Raw genomic sequence first — 16,410 nt, 5'->3', positions numbered from 1 at the left:
AAGTCGATCGCGAATCGGGCAGTGCTCGACTCGACTCGTTGCTTGTTAAGCTCGTTAAAATTGTGCTCGACTCATGCTCGTTAAAAAAACTTGTTGCTCGACTCGTGCTCGTTAAGCCTGTTAATCAGCTCGTTGCTCGTTAAGCTTGTTAATCAGCTCGTTGCTCGTTAAGCTTGTTAATCAGCTCGTTGCTCGTTAAGCTTGTTAATCAGCTCGTTGCTCGTTAAGCTTGTTAATCAACTCGTTGCTCGTTAAGCTCATTAAAATTTTTATTTTATTTTATTTTTTAACTATAGATAAAATCTACTAATACTATAAATAAATAGATTAGTCATTTATCATGTTTTTATTATCTTTCAGCACATTTGTAATTTTTGAATTAAATAATTGTTTAAAACAACTACGAAAAAAATTGCAAAAAAATTAATGAGCTGCTCGCGAACTTATCCAGTCGAGTTGGACTTTGCTCGACTTAGCTTGTTAAGTTCTCGAGTCGAGTCAACCCGAGTTAAACTTTTACCGAATTTTGACCGAGTCGAGTTCGAGCTACCACGAGTTACTTAACTCACTAATAACCCCTAAATCCTACTATCTTAGAGTCCTACTAGATAAGATATATAGTACATACTAAATAATAAATAGCTCTATTTCTATTACAAAATAATTAGGACACTAACTATACGCAGCTACAATCTACACCTTCAACCAATTGAGCTCTACGTCTAAGTTACCATAGTCTTTGACAAACCAGAATAAGTTCATTGTCAAATGCATGGTGACTTTATCATCACAACTAGCTAGTGGTTGTAGGACTGGTTTCATCTTTCTAGGCCAAACATTCACTGACTTGTAGCTCAAATGAGATCTGACATGATTAACTTTGAAGTTAACTGTTACAGCAATGGGGGCCAGTCTCACTATGGTATGATTCTGAACCATCTAGAAATGTGTTTTGTATGTCAGATTTTGTCTACAATTGAACATGATAGGTATGATTTATAAATATATCAGTAAAGAAGATAGGGGATGGAGTTGAGTGAGCGAAGCGAACATCAACTGTCCTTATAAAAAAAGTCTTGTAGAGGGGTTACGATTATGTGGGTTGAGGGTGCGGGGGCTGCGCCCCCGCAATACGGTACAAGGTTAATTATTTAATTATGTACCAGGTTTTTTATTATAAATAGAGATGTAACCGAAACTTATGAGACATTGAATAAAACTTCTAGCGCAGCCTAAGCACCGAAGACGTAAACACATTATCGAACCTCGTTAAAATTTTTGTGTTCTTTTGTTATCTTTACCAGATTCTTCAACATAACAAATGCAACAGTATACCTTTTACAAATGCTTTACCTGATACTAGTGTATTTATTGTATGTCCTCTACAGATATGCTGATTAGCCAGTTTACTTGAAAGTCAGGCAAGTTTCAACTAACTTGAGAACTCTGTCAATCGTCTCTCAAACTCTACCGCAAATAATTGGTTGAGAACAGAATTAATTAACTTATAATCCAAGGGGAAATGCCTTACCTACAGTCATACTGGAACTGAAGAACCTCATTCCCTCTTCTTCTTTTTTACATGGTATGTAGATTTGTTTAAGCTTTGCTGTTTGCAAGTCAGTATGAATCCTCAGACTTTAACTTCTGACATAATTTTGCATGGAAATTAAAGAAGTGTATTTGACTCCTGGACAATGGACATGCAAGTTCCATATGTATACATGATTCGAACGCATAAGAGAATCTGTTGCTTAAATCTTTAAAATGACGTGCATCTTGATTTAAACCAGCCAGGCCCAGCAGTTTAATGCTCAAGGGTTGGTTGAGAATGTTTGTTTTTGACGTTGATTGTGTTTATGCTGCCTTGTATTACCGGACAACACGAAGAGGAAGGTCTTCTGTCAATGTTATTGCGGTTAAAAGTTGTGGGTAAAGATTGAGCTTGGAAACCTGGCAAACTCCATTTTTGTTCCGGGGTTTGTGTTTTCTATAGTATTTAGGAGTGATTTATTTGAGCCGAGTCTAGTCAAAAAGTTTTTATTTTATAAATCAAATTTGATTTGAATTTTTTTTGAGTCGAGTCGAATTTATAATATTTGAGTCTAGTCGAGTCGAGTTGTTCGATTTTTTGTTTAAATTTAATTTTAAATATTTATAATATTTTGATACTATTTTTTTTCAGTTTAAATGATTTTCTAAAATCATATACAATGAATATATATTTCTTCATATTTTTTTCATATATGATATATATGTATCATGTAGAATCGAGTGACTCAACTCAAACATGAAAAATTATCTACTAATTACTAAAAATTTTGAGTTATTCGAATTGAGTTTATAAAATTATAACTCAAAGTCAATTCGAGTCTGCTTTTTAATTGAGTCAACTGACTTTCGCAACGAGATAATACATAATCGCAATGCGATTTTCAAAGCGTCATTAGTATCGCAACGCGTATTTTATTTTCAAATTCCAAACACGAATATTAATATATTGGAACACTGAACCGTCCACAGTATATCCCGTAATCGCACATAACCTAAAACCTAAAATCACAACTCAGTCCCATCTCCATCTCTCACTCTCTACGACGACATCCGTCCCCATCTCCGACGAAATCCTTCCCCATCTCCGGCGAAATCCGTCTATCTCCATCTCTCAGAGCCACCCTCACAATCATAAATGGAAAATCAACCAAATCAACCACCGATGGTTAGTTTTTTTAATTATTTTCATTTTGAATTTTTTGCATTATTATTAGGTTTTTCATATTGAAATTGATGATAAGTTTACTGGTAATTTCAATAATAGATTAACCATTTCACTTAGATTGCTTATTAAATCAACCGAGAATCGCAACGTGAAATGAAAATCGCAACGACAAAATCGCAACGCGATTTTAGTTTCGCGTTGCGATTCTCTCGTTGCGATAGTCAAATTCGCGTTGCGATAGTCATTTTCGTGTTGCGATTTTCATTTTCGTGTTGCGATTTTAAGTTTCAGAAACTATTCTTCTTCTGCAAATTGAAACTTGAATGAATTGCATTACTTCAACCAAAAAACAAAGACAAATACAAAATTCACAGTGTTGCAAATTTAAGTTTGAAGAATAAACTACTACTCTTTATGTTTATTATTGTTTTTGGTATATCTTCACAGTGTAGTTTTTGGTATATCTAACTTAGTATGTTTATTGTTTTTGTAGAACTTTTATTCGGCTCAATTGACCTTAAGAAATAAAGTAAGCCTGGCCAAAACAATTGCGTCGAAGCTTTCACTTGCACAAAGAAAAATGTTTGAGGATACTTGCTTCGGGCCATGGTTGAAAGTACAACATCCCGGTGGAGATGCGATGTTTACACACCTGTTTCTTCAAACCATGACTAGCGATCTACCAGATACTATACAACGTCGTGATGAAGAGATATGGTTTGATTTTCCACCGGCGTATACGTATTTTGGGCGGGAGGAGTTTTGCTTAATCATCGGTCTACGCTTCGGACACGATGATGTAGGTCGGTACACTAGACATATTACCCGCCCATTATGGTTATCCCGGGTTTTTCCTGAGCTGGAGAGGTCGAATCTACACGTGGAAGACTTGACGAGATTATTGAATAAGAAAGATGGTTTTACTCGGATGGATGACGTCGATGTTGTCCGAGTAGCCTTCTAATACTTTTGCATGCCGGCTTTTTAGGCAGAGAGGCCAGACAACCTATTCCGAATGATCTAATTAAATTGGTAGAGGACCTAAATGCATGGAACCTATTTCCGTGGGGTTCGTACTTATGGAAAGCTACATGGAATAAGTTATCGTCTGCCTTGGATGATCGAAAAAGTTTGCATGGCGATGGTTCCAAATACACTTTGACAGGCTTTATTTGGGCCTTTAAGGTGAGAATTTTTATATAATGTTTCCAAAATTATAATTAATTATTTAACAATTACTAATGTTTGTTATTATATTGTTTGTAGATTTGGATATTTGAGGTCTTTCCCGCCATGCAGACATATGCAATAAAAACTTCAAATGATATTCTCAGGGCTATTTCCTGGAAGAGGAAACGGACCTTGCAATGAGAAGATTTACTACGGTATACGACAATAAATAATGTAAGTTAACATAAATACTATCATATGTTTATAAACAAGTTATTACTAGTACACGTTTAACTTTGTTTGAGCTTTTATATTGTTAGGAGGCCAACACTCCATTACAGAGGCTGACACCCACGGAAGCTGAGCTTGCCACTGATTGGTGGCAAGCTAGTAAGCGTTTTTTTGATGGCACGGATGATGAGCAACCTCCACTTCGGGAGTTATCACCTCACCCAGAGCCATCACCTGATCGACCCGACTATACACCTCCACAACGACAGCCATCACCTATTTTGTCACATCATCGAGCCTCTTCTCTACCATCACCTCAAGATAGGCGACCGGCAAAGATGCCACGACGTTTATCTCCCTGTTCTCCACCTCCACGGGATGAGTTAGGGGAGTTACGTGATGAGGTCAATGCCTTGCGTGAGGAGGTCAATACTTTACGCAAAGACGATGGTGCATGGCATGTTGAGGTGTCTACTTTACATGGTGAGGTAGCCACTCTATGTGAGATGGTAGCATCGTTGCAGAATGAGGTTCATACTCTACGCAACGAGGTAAGTTTAAGATTTTTCATATTTAACTTGATGATAAATTTACTCGTAATTTTACTTAGATTAACCATTTCACTTAGATTGCTTAGTAAATTCATTCGGTTGCTGCCAATACTGCTAAACTGTTTATTCTTTAACCCTGTGAAGTTAGTATTTGTTTTTGGTTTTGTCTTTTGGTTGAAGTAATGCAATCCATTCAAGTTTCAATTTGCAGAAGAAAAATAGTTTACTTTCGCAACACGAAACTTAAAATCGCAACGCGGAAATGGCTATCGCAATGCGAAATGAAAATCGCAACGACAAAATCGCAATGCGATTTGTGCTTCGCGTTGCGATTTTGTCGTTGCGATTTTCATTTCGCATTGCGATTTTGTCGTTGCGATTTTCATTTCGCATTGCGATAGCCATTTCCGCGTTACGATAGCCATTTCCGCGTTGCGATAGTCATTTTCGCGTTGCGATTTTAAGTTTCGTGTTGCGAAAGTAAACTATTCTTCTTCTGGAATGTTTATATATGTTGTCCTTTTAAATGTTTATATAAGTGCTTACTTCTAGAATGTTATCTGATGCATTTTGTGAACTATGATAGAATAATGACTTGGGTGAATACAATGCAAGTTTGAAACATATTTGTCTTTATTTAATATCATGTCTGTTTATTTACTGATTTATGTATTAATTTTTTTTAGCGGCCCGATAAGGTGGATGCTTTACGTTGGGTTTTTCTTGCACAACGGAGTTCACACCTCAGACGGCGTGCACGTACTATTACGTCTCCGTTCACCCCAATAGTGCGAAGACTCCGCAAGAAGAAGCCTGACTCACCTGTCATCCCTCAATAGTCCCCTCCAATCGTTCAAGAGGCCCCTATCATCCCTCGAGAGTCCCCCCCACCGTTCAAGAGGCCACTGTCATCGTTGAAGAGGTCCCTCCCACCATTCCAGAGCCCGATTCACATGGGGTAATATATCGAATTATTGAGAAATCCCCACCGTTGCCGGACATGATGGATGAGAGTTGGATCTCGTATGAGTTACCGGCTAGTACCCTTCCGGAATCTGAAGTGGAGAGGAGACAACTACCGGAAACAATTTTGGATAATACCCTTTGGGCTAAGACCGCAGTTGATTTTTATCTACATGAGCGGAGCCAAGGGTGTTACACTGACATAAGCAAACTCAACGATGAGATGTATTTGTTGCTTAATCGGTCTTGGTGGGGTGTGTTATTAGGGGTTGAAGACAGTGGCTATTTCGATGGGGATGTAAGTCTTATATTTGTCTTATATATGATTTTGATTAATTTTTTTAAAAATTAATGTAATTCACTAATATATGTCTTTTTTTGTAAAACAACATATCGATGCGTGGGTGTCACGTCTTCTAATAATAAGGAAACTTAGGAAAAATAAAAAAAAATTCGCGATATACAATAATGCCGGCGGCTTTTCACGCAGTTCACTTGAAGAATCAACGAGATGAATCATTTTCGTTGGGCAATGGACAAGCTAAACTTTATCCTGCATGGTGGGAGGTCGATAAGGTTAGTATTTATTTTTTATATTTTTTAAAGGTGTTCATAAATAAGTGCGCAAATAAATGAATTATTACTTATGATTGCAGGTGTTTATCCCTGTTTTGGAATGTCGTCATTGGCTTCTTATCCAACTTCAGCTCCCATCCCTGAAGATAATAGTATATGACAGCATGATAAATTACATATCACTGTCTGATTTGAGAGATATTATCAAGGGATGGAGCTCTTATTTGGTTAAATTCTTGGATGAGATTAATTATTGGACTCATTTTGGACACAAGAAGCCAAAGAAGTTCAATGTTACAGTTGTCAGAGACGAGACCGCGCCACAACAATCGCCGGGAGCCAGAGGGGATTGTGATCCTCTCGTATGCATGTGCTTGGCGCGTTTGACGACGGGAAGCATAGAGTTTCTACCTCCCACCGATAGAGATAGAGCTGCAGTAGGCTTGTGGTTTCGGCATTATATGGCTAGAGCAATATATTCGAGACGTTGCCTACCTGCATCCGCATTATGAAAGTATCCATAAACAATTGGTAAGTCAAATGCAAGTTTTGTTAACATATATACTCCTTTTGGTTTGAAAATGTTTGGTTAAGTACCTAGAATTCAATAATTTGTTGTTTGTAGGTTTTAGATGTGTAGGAAGTATTGTTTGAGCAAATGTTTAGTTTCTGCAGGTTAATCCTTAAGTGAGCTGCGTGAAATGGATGTACGGGTGCAAAAGTTGATTCATTGATTCAATAATTGATGAGGAAATAAGAATTATTATTATTTTTTGATTGTTTAATTGATTTGTAAAAAATGATTTGTAAATGTTGATTTGTTTAATTTATGTGTACATAATTCTTATTTGTGCTTGTTTAATTGATTGAAATGTAATAGTTGATTTGTTGATTTTCAATCTGCATTATGTTGAAGGCAAAACAGGCTATCGCAACACGAAACTGATTATCGCAACAAGAGAATCGCAATGCAAAATGAAAATCGCAACGAGAAAATCGCAATGCGATTTTCATTTTCGCATTGCGATTTTCATTTCGCATTGCGATAGCCATTTCCGCGTTACGATAGCCATTTTCGCGTTGCGATTTCCCCGTTGCGATAGTCAAATGAATGTCTAATAAGTGATAACAACTGAACAGATCATAGCAATGTTCAAACTCAAGTTACTAATACATGCCTAACTGAAAATGTTAAAAGTGCACACATAAAATACACATAATACAACGTTTGCATTTAAAAATCACCTAAGTTAACAGTCCCAAAAGGTGAATCCAGTTGTGATTGGGATTTTGAAGATGATTGCGATTTTGATTGCCTTTTTCTTGACACCATATGAGCTTTGGATTTTGATGAGGATCAATATTTTGGTAGAGGAAAAGATGATTGTGATGGCACTGGTGATCCACATGTCAACCTTGTATGACCACTTTCCTTGCACCGACTACATGTCGATCTCTTCTTCTCTTCACCCTTAGACGATATACGATCGTGACTTGTTGGTCGGCCAGGTAGCCTTCTGTCCATGGCTAGTGGCAAAACTGTTTGTAAGTCATCTGGTATGTCTCACTCAGAAGGATGTGGAATAGGGTAGACAATCTCGGCATAAGTCTGTCGATATACTTCTGTAGTGTAGCAATCCATAGCGTATGTGCTTGAATCATCTTGGTTTAGATGAAGAGCAACTTTTATAACATGGCCACACGGATAACCAGATGTTTGTCATTTCATACAACTACACGTCCTTGTATTTAGATCGATAAACCCATTTAAGTTATTATCCAGTACTTCAAACAAAGTGTTTGAACATGGTTCAACTCTCCATGATGTTGACTTCACAACACGTTTTGTTATCTTTTTTTCAGTCCATGGTGTAACATGATGTTCCAATGTTCCTGTAAATTTAAATAAATAATACTTAGTAAAATATATGATAAGTTACGAATTCAAAGAAATAATACATGCATGGTTTCTTTTCTTGTAGTACCACTGTTGAATAGAGGCTCGAAAAAACTCCATTAACATAGTAATGGGTAATTTACGGGAATGACGACTTAGAGCGTTGATTGATTCTGCACTATTAGACGTCATGAAACCATATCTTGCTCCAAGTTGATGTACTCTTGACCATCTTTCAAACCCGACATCTTCTAGTGTTTGAGCACACTGAGGCAAAACACGTCTTAAACAGTTTATATGCTTATTGAAATCCACTTCCCGATAAGCTTTTACAGCCTTCCAGTATGTCCATTTGTGCTTTTTTTTTACCAGCAGACCTTGATTTTAGATTTCTATACAAATGAACACCACAAAGTCCATGAAAAGCATCTGGGAAACACCTTCTAACAACGTTGTCAATTGAGTTTGACCTATCGAATATGATTGTCAGATTGCTAATAGGACCTATGCAATCCCTAAGATGCCCCATAAACCATGTCCATGAATCAGAGGTTTCAGATTTGCCAACCCCGTAAGCTATTGGCAATATCCCATTGTTAGCATCCATTGCTACTGCTAATAAGTTTACTCCAAGGTATCGACCTTTCAAATGTGCTCCGTCAACTATAATAACTGGGCGCATGCAAGTAATAAACGAACGAATCTACAAAATAATATACACAAGAAATATAATCATTTAAATGTGAAATGCATGTAACTAACAAAAATGAGTCAACATAATTATATTGATTTACTAACCGCAACACCAATGGCAATAAACAGCAACTCAAAGCGTCCATCTCTATCTGTTTTGATATGAGTTACCGACCCAGGATTTTTCAGCTTTAAATTGTGACAATAAGCCGGCAGTTGGGCAAACGATGCTTCTGGCGACCCCCTCAATAATTCCAAGGCATAACATTTGGCTCTCCAAGCTTGAGAATATGATATACTAATCTTGAACCGAGCATTCATGTCAGTCATAATTTCATGTCCCCGATATACCATGTCATTCAAAAACATTAACTCAGCCAGAAAACCACCCAACACCTTTTTGTTTGCATGTCTATGGTGAGGAAAAACTTGGGTTCTTGAACATGTATGTTTATCAATAAAAAGTCCTAACTTGAAACATTTTGCAATCTTTTATCCTCTTTGTAATCATACGCCACGTACAGTTTTTGTCAATCATACACCTTGTTTCAAAACGATCTTTACTTGATTTGTTAACTTTTAGTTGATAGTCATCTTCCACACATTTCGTATACAAAGCTATCTTCAAGTCTTCCTTTGTATCAAAACAATCATCTTTCTTGATACGAATAACTTTTGTGTAACAATCAACTGCTTTCTTTACCAACTCTTCTTCCGGTATCTGAAGTAATTCTGGCATATTCCAGTTATACTCCCGTGGCATTTTCTTTTCTTCGGGGACTTTTTCTTCTTCTTTCTTCTTTTTCTTCTTCAGGATTATATGAATTACAGAATGAATGTTCAATATGTTCATTCATAGTCGTAACTTCCTCCTCATTATCATCAACAACATCTTCCTCGGCAACGGCTGTTTCATCATCAAAATTCGGGTATTGACCAATATCAAAATCATTACACGCAGGGTCTGTTTCTTCTTCTGAAACATCATCAAAATCCGAGTATTGACCAATATCAAAGTCCGGGTATTGACCAATATGAAATTTCGAATAGTGACTAGTACTCACAATTTTTTCTATTGGCTCATCATCGTCTAATTGGTCAATACAAAAACCGGAATTTGGTGCTGAAAGTTGATTGGGATTTGGATTAGAGAAATGTTGTGGGTTTTGAGAAAAACTTAGTTGATTACTACCCGCTACTGACCCAACAATACTACTTCTAGGTTTAACAACATACAATGTAACATCATCACTTGAAACACTAATGTAAGCAATGAATCGTTCAACATCTTCATTGTCGGTTAACAAATAAACTTTACCATTTCTCTGATAAGATAGCCTAAATCCACTTAGGGGCTCTAAATTCAATTTCTTTGAAACACGTAACATTAGAGTTTCATAAGTTAACTTTTTTAATGACAGTTTTAGTTGAAGATTCATAGGTAAAGGCATATATTGTAAAACACCATGAACATTCTCTCATGACCCTCCAAAACACAAATCTATCCAAACATGATGAACATTAGATGATTTCATGGTTGTAAATTAATTTACTAAACAAACGAGCTGCGAAACTAAGACCTGTTGTCGGATGGGGAAGGATGTAGGAACGGATGTCGCCGGAGAGAGTGATAGATGGAGATGGAATGAGTTGCGATTTAGGGATTTAGGTTAGGAGTTGTTGCAGATGCATAGATATATACCCAAAAAATTTGTGTTGCGAAACTAAAACCTGTAGCGAACTTTGAAAATCGCATTACGATTCTGTATTATCCCGTTGCGATAGTCAGAATCTCGTTGCGAAAGTCAGTATCGTGTTGCGATTTTGTATTATCGCATTGCGATAGTCAGTATCGCATTGCGATTTTCCAAATTCGTATTGCGATTTACTTATTCGCATTGCGAATTGGGAAAATCGCAACGCGAAATTGGAAAATCGCATTGCGAATCTGGAAACTGATTTGCGATAATGGAGATTGCGTTGCGAATTAGCGATCGCATTGCGATTTTGTTGGTCATTTTGGCAAATCCGGAAAAAATTGATTAAAATCATATATTATATGAGAATTTTGGTCACTGAGGTTATTTTCTCTTTTTTTAATTGAGGGTTAATTCAAATTTCATATTATTTTTCAAGAAAAATTTAAACCATTAAGTATTAAATAATCGATAAATTGACTAATTCGTCTGATTTTATAATATTGTATATGTCTTTATTATCCAAAGAGCAGGGCAAATACTGTGGACATAATCCTCACAAATAAAAAAAGAAAAAGTCTGCTCTTCATATCTCCATCTCTTAACTACCCGCCATTTCTACTTTATTGGATACATACAATCTTCTCTACTTTCTTCCTTCTTTTTTTTCCTTTTCCCGTGATGACCAGCTCCCACGGCCGGAACCCTAGCTTCGGCGTCGGGTTAACTCCGGATCCATTTGCTTACTCTGCAACCTCTACTTACTCTGAATCATCTGTCTCCCGGAAATCCGGTTCAGTCCGAAATCCGATCAAGGTTGTCGCCCGGTACATCTTCGGTGCCTTTGTCGCCTGTTTTACACCTCCCGAGCCCAAGGCTACAAGAAATTTGGGATTTCAGATGAGTTTAAATCTCCTTCCGGTATGCTCTGTTTCTTTTCACTTTAAATTTTAAACGTCGATGACGTCACAAAGACAACTCCTTTTGTCCCCCCTTAAATATGGTTTTAGTAAATAATTTTCGTATGAGTTTTTAGTTGTGATTTAAAAAAAGAGAAGAAACTTTAGTTTTTTTAAATACGGACGTTGTATGTGTTATTTTTAACTTTTACTGATTCTTTTTCTATTTTGACATTTTCGGCAACCAACCAAACTGCCGGCTCCGCTACTAGTTTTTCATTCGAGTTTTGGATAGAAAAAGGATAACCCAGAATTTTTCATTGAATTTTATACAAAGAATTTATAGTTAACATTGAATTAGTCATTGGCTTTGTACTGTCATCCATTTCTGGAACTGGCATTGTTAATAAAATCTACAATAATGTACTAATGGAAACTGTCTTATAAATTTCAGTTGTTTAATTTGCAGTTGCACCGAAAATATCGAGAACGGACGGCGAGAGGAGGGGATTGAATCGAGTGATTTATTCGAATTCAACAAAGGAGAAAGTGCCCGGGAGCATGAAATTCACGATGGAGGAAATTTTGAAGGCTACGAGGAACTTCTCCCCTGCATTCAGGATTGGACAAGGTGGATTTGGGACGGTTTTAAGGGAAGGCTTGATGATGGAACCTTTGTTGCTATTAAACGTGCTAAAAAGGTTTGTAAGTTACTTTGAATAGTTTCTTCTTCACTGAGAAATTGATCAACTTTTTTGCTTGTTCGTAGTGTATATGATAAGCATTTAGGTGTGGAATTCCAAAGCGAAATAACAACACTGGCACAAGTGGAACATTTGCATTTGGTCAAGTTTTATGGATATTTAGAGCATGGGGATGAAAGGATTGTTGTTGTGGAATATGTGCCTAATGGAACCCTTAGGGAACACTTGGATGGTGAGTTCTTGTTATTATACTCTGTTGTACTTCTTCCGGAGCTCCCCATAAGTCACATTTTTATTGTCATTCTTTTTCTATTAAATTTTGAAATCTACGAAATTCCTCGAAGCCTGCAAAACTCCATATTTTCATATTAGCTACAATACTTGGATATGACCGCAAACTAAAAGAAAAGCCACAAACCACCGCAACCCCATTTCTCCCTTCAACAAACGTACTCCACCCTTCAAATCTTTAGTTTGCTAGTGATAACGCCTTGTAGGCTACTTTGGTAGCAAACTTTGTATTGTCTGAGAAGTTAGACGTACGTTGTCGTTTTTCAATTCATCCTTTTTATGCTGCAATTTTGAGAGTTGAAAGATGAGAAAATTTGCCGCAGGTGTGCATGGAAAAGTTCTTGACGTTTCTGCACGGCTTGATATAGCTATTGATGTGGCCCATGCAATCACCTATCTTCATATGTATACAGGTTTCCTTTAAAAACAGCATTTTAAACAAAGACTTTGCTGTTGTTGGAGAAATATGAATGGAGAGATTAACAAGATCATGCATTGAATTCTTGTAGATCACCCAATCATCCACAGAGACATAAAGTCTTCCAACATTCTCCTTACAGAAAAGCTTCGAGCCAAAGTTACCGACTTCGGTTTCGCTAGGTTGGCTGCTGACATAGATTCTGGTGCAACCCATGTGTCTACACAAGTTAAAGGAACTGCCGGCTACCTCGATCCGGAGTATCTAAGAACCTATCAACTTACCGAAAAGAGCGATGTTTATTCATTTGGTGTATTATTGGTTGAACTAGTCACAGGCAGGCGACCTATCGAACCGAACGAGAACTCAGGGAGCGGATAACAGCAAAATGGGTGTTATTTTCACTCCATTCTCCCATTACCAGCATTTAAATTAAATTTAATGGCGTGTGACATAGTTCATCTTCTTGTAAGTGTGCTGATATGTTCATGTATTGCAGACGATGGAGATGTTTAATGATGGTGCTGCCATTGCAGCATTGGATCCAAGTCTACAACTGACCACGGGGACTAACTTAGCCATCGAAAAGATTCTCGAGTTAGCATTACAATGCCTGGCTCCTCGTCGACACAACCGGCCTAGTATGAGGAAGTGTGGGGAGATCCTATGGAGTATCCGAAAGGATTATAGAGAAACTATTGGCAATGGACTTCGCTCTTATTCATCTAATTCCCGTGAAGTGGTTCAGTCAGAGGAATGTAAATAAAAGGCTGACTCAGGTACCAATAACTATGTGTTGTTTGAGCAGCTGCGTCCCTAGGTGCACATGCATTATTAATAATTTAGATAAATTATGAATATATATTATCTTGTAAATGTTACTTTTTTTTTTTTTAAATGTACAGAGAAGTCAATGCAGTGGCCTGCCTTGAGAATCAATTCAGAATCCATCATCAGTTTAGGAAAGATTATGCAGGAAATGTGCTCGTCTGGTTTGGATTACGTGTATTGGAAATTTAATTTGTTGATTAATTAAAAGTTTTTCTGTCTTTGTTCTGGTTGGACGGGAGCAGGCAACATTCACAAAGATGCATGTATATTATTGTTGAAAGAAGCTTCCTAAAGGCTTCTCTAATAGAAGAAAATTTGTAACCGATTAATCAAATCGAGTAAAAATTAAATTGAGTTATTGAGTTTATCACTTTTAATTTTTATTTGAAATTTAAAGTTATTTGAGTTAACAAGTTATATTTTTTATTTAAATTTTATTTAAATATTTTATTCTGCTTTTTTAATAGAAGCAACTAAATTTTATTTAAAATAAAAAAATATTTCAAATTATAATGGAGGTTTACAATCACAATCTTAAATTAAATGTAAATTAAGTACATAATTAGAAAATTTTTCTATAATAATTAAAACAAAACTAACAACTTAAGATCACATAAGGACTATAGGAAAGATTAATCTAACCAAGAAACTCGAACAAAGACAATACAAACATAATGATTGCATTGGCAAATGAACCGTAAAAGGGGATCAAGCTATTGAACAAAGACACTGCAAATACAAACATAATTGATTGCATTGGCAAATGAACCGTAAAAGGGGATCAAGCTATTGAAAGACCACCGACAAACTGCAAATCAGACTCGAGTGACATGAAAAACTATCTATGAATGCAATCGAGTATCCAAATCTAATCTGAGGGTACAAAGCATAGAAAATAAATGAGATATTAAATAAGTGTCATCTTAATCAGTCATGGTGATGTCAAATTAAACTTTAGCAAAAAAAATTAAAAAATAGCCAAAGAATCATAAAGGCATATGAAAGCGTACGACACACACAAACTTATTAAAATCAAAAAACAAAGAAAATAAATACGCTATAGAAAAGAAACAATAAAGAATACAATGATCGACAACCAACATTAAAGTTAGTGTCATCGATGATCAACAAAAAAAGAAAAGAAAAAGATGAGCGACACCAATGAGAGAAAACTAATTTTTTTCAAATATTTTATTCTACTTAAATCAAATATATTTATTTGAATTATATTAAAATAAATAAATAATTAAATTTAAAACTTTTATTGATAATCTAAATAATTAACAAGTCAAATCTAATAAATTGGAAATCATGTCTATAAACATTTCTTTAGGAGAAAAATAAGAAAAAAATAAAATTTAATAATATAAAATCAATATTCTAGAATTCACTTAATTTGTTACTAACAAACTCGTGTTTCACATGGAAGAGCATCTGGTTTTATTGTATTTGCCTTGACAAAGCATGGAAACCTGTAACGAACAGCTGCAAAAGCATACAACCAAAACAAAACAAAGACCATTTTTGTCTGTTATAAAAGTTTATATCTCCGGTAATTTCTTTAATGTTGATATTTTAAATTTGCGAACAATAATTTAAAAATAATATGAATGTCAAAGATGTTTAAATACGAGAAAGTAAACGTCGAACTAAAAATAATTTAAATTTTATAATTCATATTAATTAATTAAATTTTACAACTCATAAAAAAATTATTTAATTTTGTAATTATTTTTCAAATTGATCTGTAGGGTGCATAAAGTATAACTGAGTAACATTAATAAACTCTGATGGAGCATGCTGATCAACTTCGGGATGAGCCGCAGTGCGGGACTTATCAGAGACGAGAATGGTCAATGGATCCAGGGATTCAAGTATAACGTTGGTAAAACCACTAGTGCCATGGCTGAACTGTGGGGAATCAGAATGGGTTTGTCAATTGCAAAATCGATGGGTGCAAGGAAGCTTATTGTCGAAGCTAACGGCAAATGGATAATCGATTCCTTCAACAAAGAACAAACGGACGATATTCAGAATCAATGTGCAGATTGTTTAGTGAATATGACTTTGAAATGCATGAAGGATTACACTAATATCGTTAAGAGCTAATGTGGCATATTAAGTAAATAAAAAAAATCTCATTTGCTTCATCAATTGTGACCAAAATTTTATTTTTTATATTTTCAATAATTTAAAGTAATAATTCTAAAAAATTAGAAAAAATATTTTTTAAATATAAAGATTTCAAAATTTATTTTTGAAATTTTAAATATTTTCAAAATTATATTTAAAACTACTAAAAAAGTTAAAGAATTGAATCACAATGTTGAATAAAAATGATTTAATTTTTATAACCAAAGTTATTGGATTTCAAAAATTATAATTATAAATTTCAAATGTAACCCTAATTAAATAAAAAATTAATTATAATTTTTTTTGTGAATTAATAATCATATTTTTAAAAAGTTAATTATAATTTATGAATTAAAGTTTAATTATAAAGTTATAATTTTAAAAAATACTTTTATAATTTAAAAATGAATCATATATATATATATTATATATATATATATATATATATATATATATATATATAAATTTATTTTTTAGAATTATTATTTCAAATATTGAAAAATCAAAATAAAATTAGTTTATAATTGAGGGTTGAATGATTTTTTTTATTAATTTAACATGTTAAGTTATCTTTTTAATGATAATTAAAGATACAATATTCATTTTGTAATACAATTTAAGGATTGATTGAATGAGG

General features: G+C 35.0%; 1 pseudogene; it reads left to right on the top strand.

Moving 5' to 3' along the window:
- The first annotated feature begins 11,088 nt into the window (after positions 1-11,088).
- On the top strand, positions 11,089-13,907 carry LOC120186250 (annotated as a pseudogene).
- The last annotated feature ends 2,503 nt before the right edge of the window (positions 13,908-16,410 follow it).

This window comes from Hibiscus syriacus, unplaced genomic scaffold, assembly GCF_006381635.1.
Source record: "Hibiscus syriacus cultivar Baekdansim isolate YM2019G1 unplaced genomic scaffold, ASM638163v2 tig00113337_pilon, whole genome shotgun sequence".
NCBI classification, from domain to species: Eukaryota; Viridiplantae; Streptophyta; class Magnoliopsida; order Malvales; family Malvaceae; genus Hibiscus; species Hibiscus syriacus.
The sequence above is the reverse complement of the archived record's forward strand: the minus strand, read 5'-3'. Positions and strand labels throughout refer to the sequence as shown.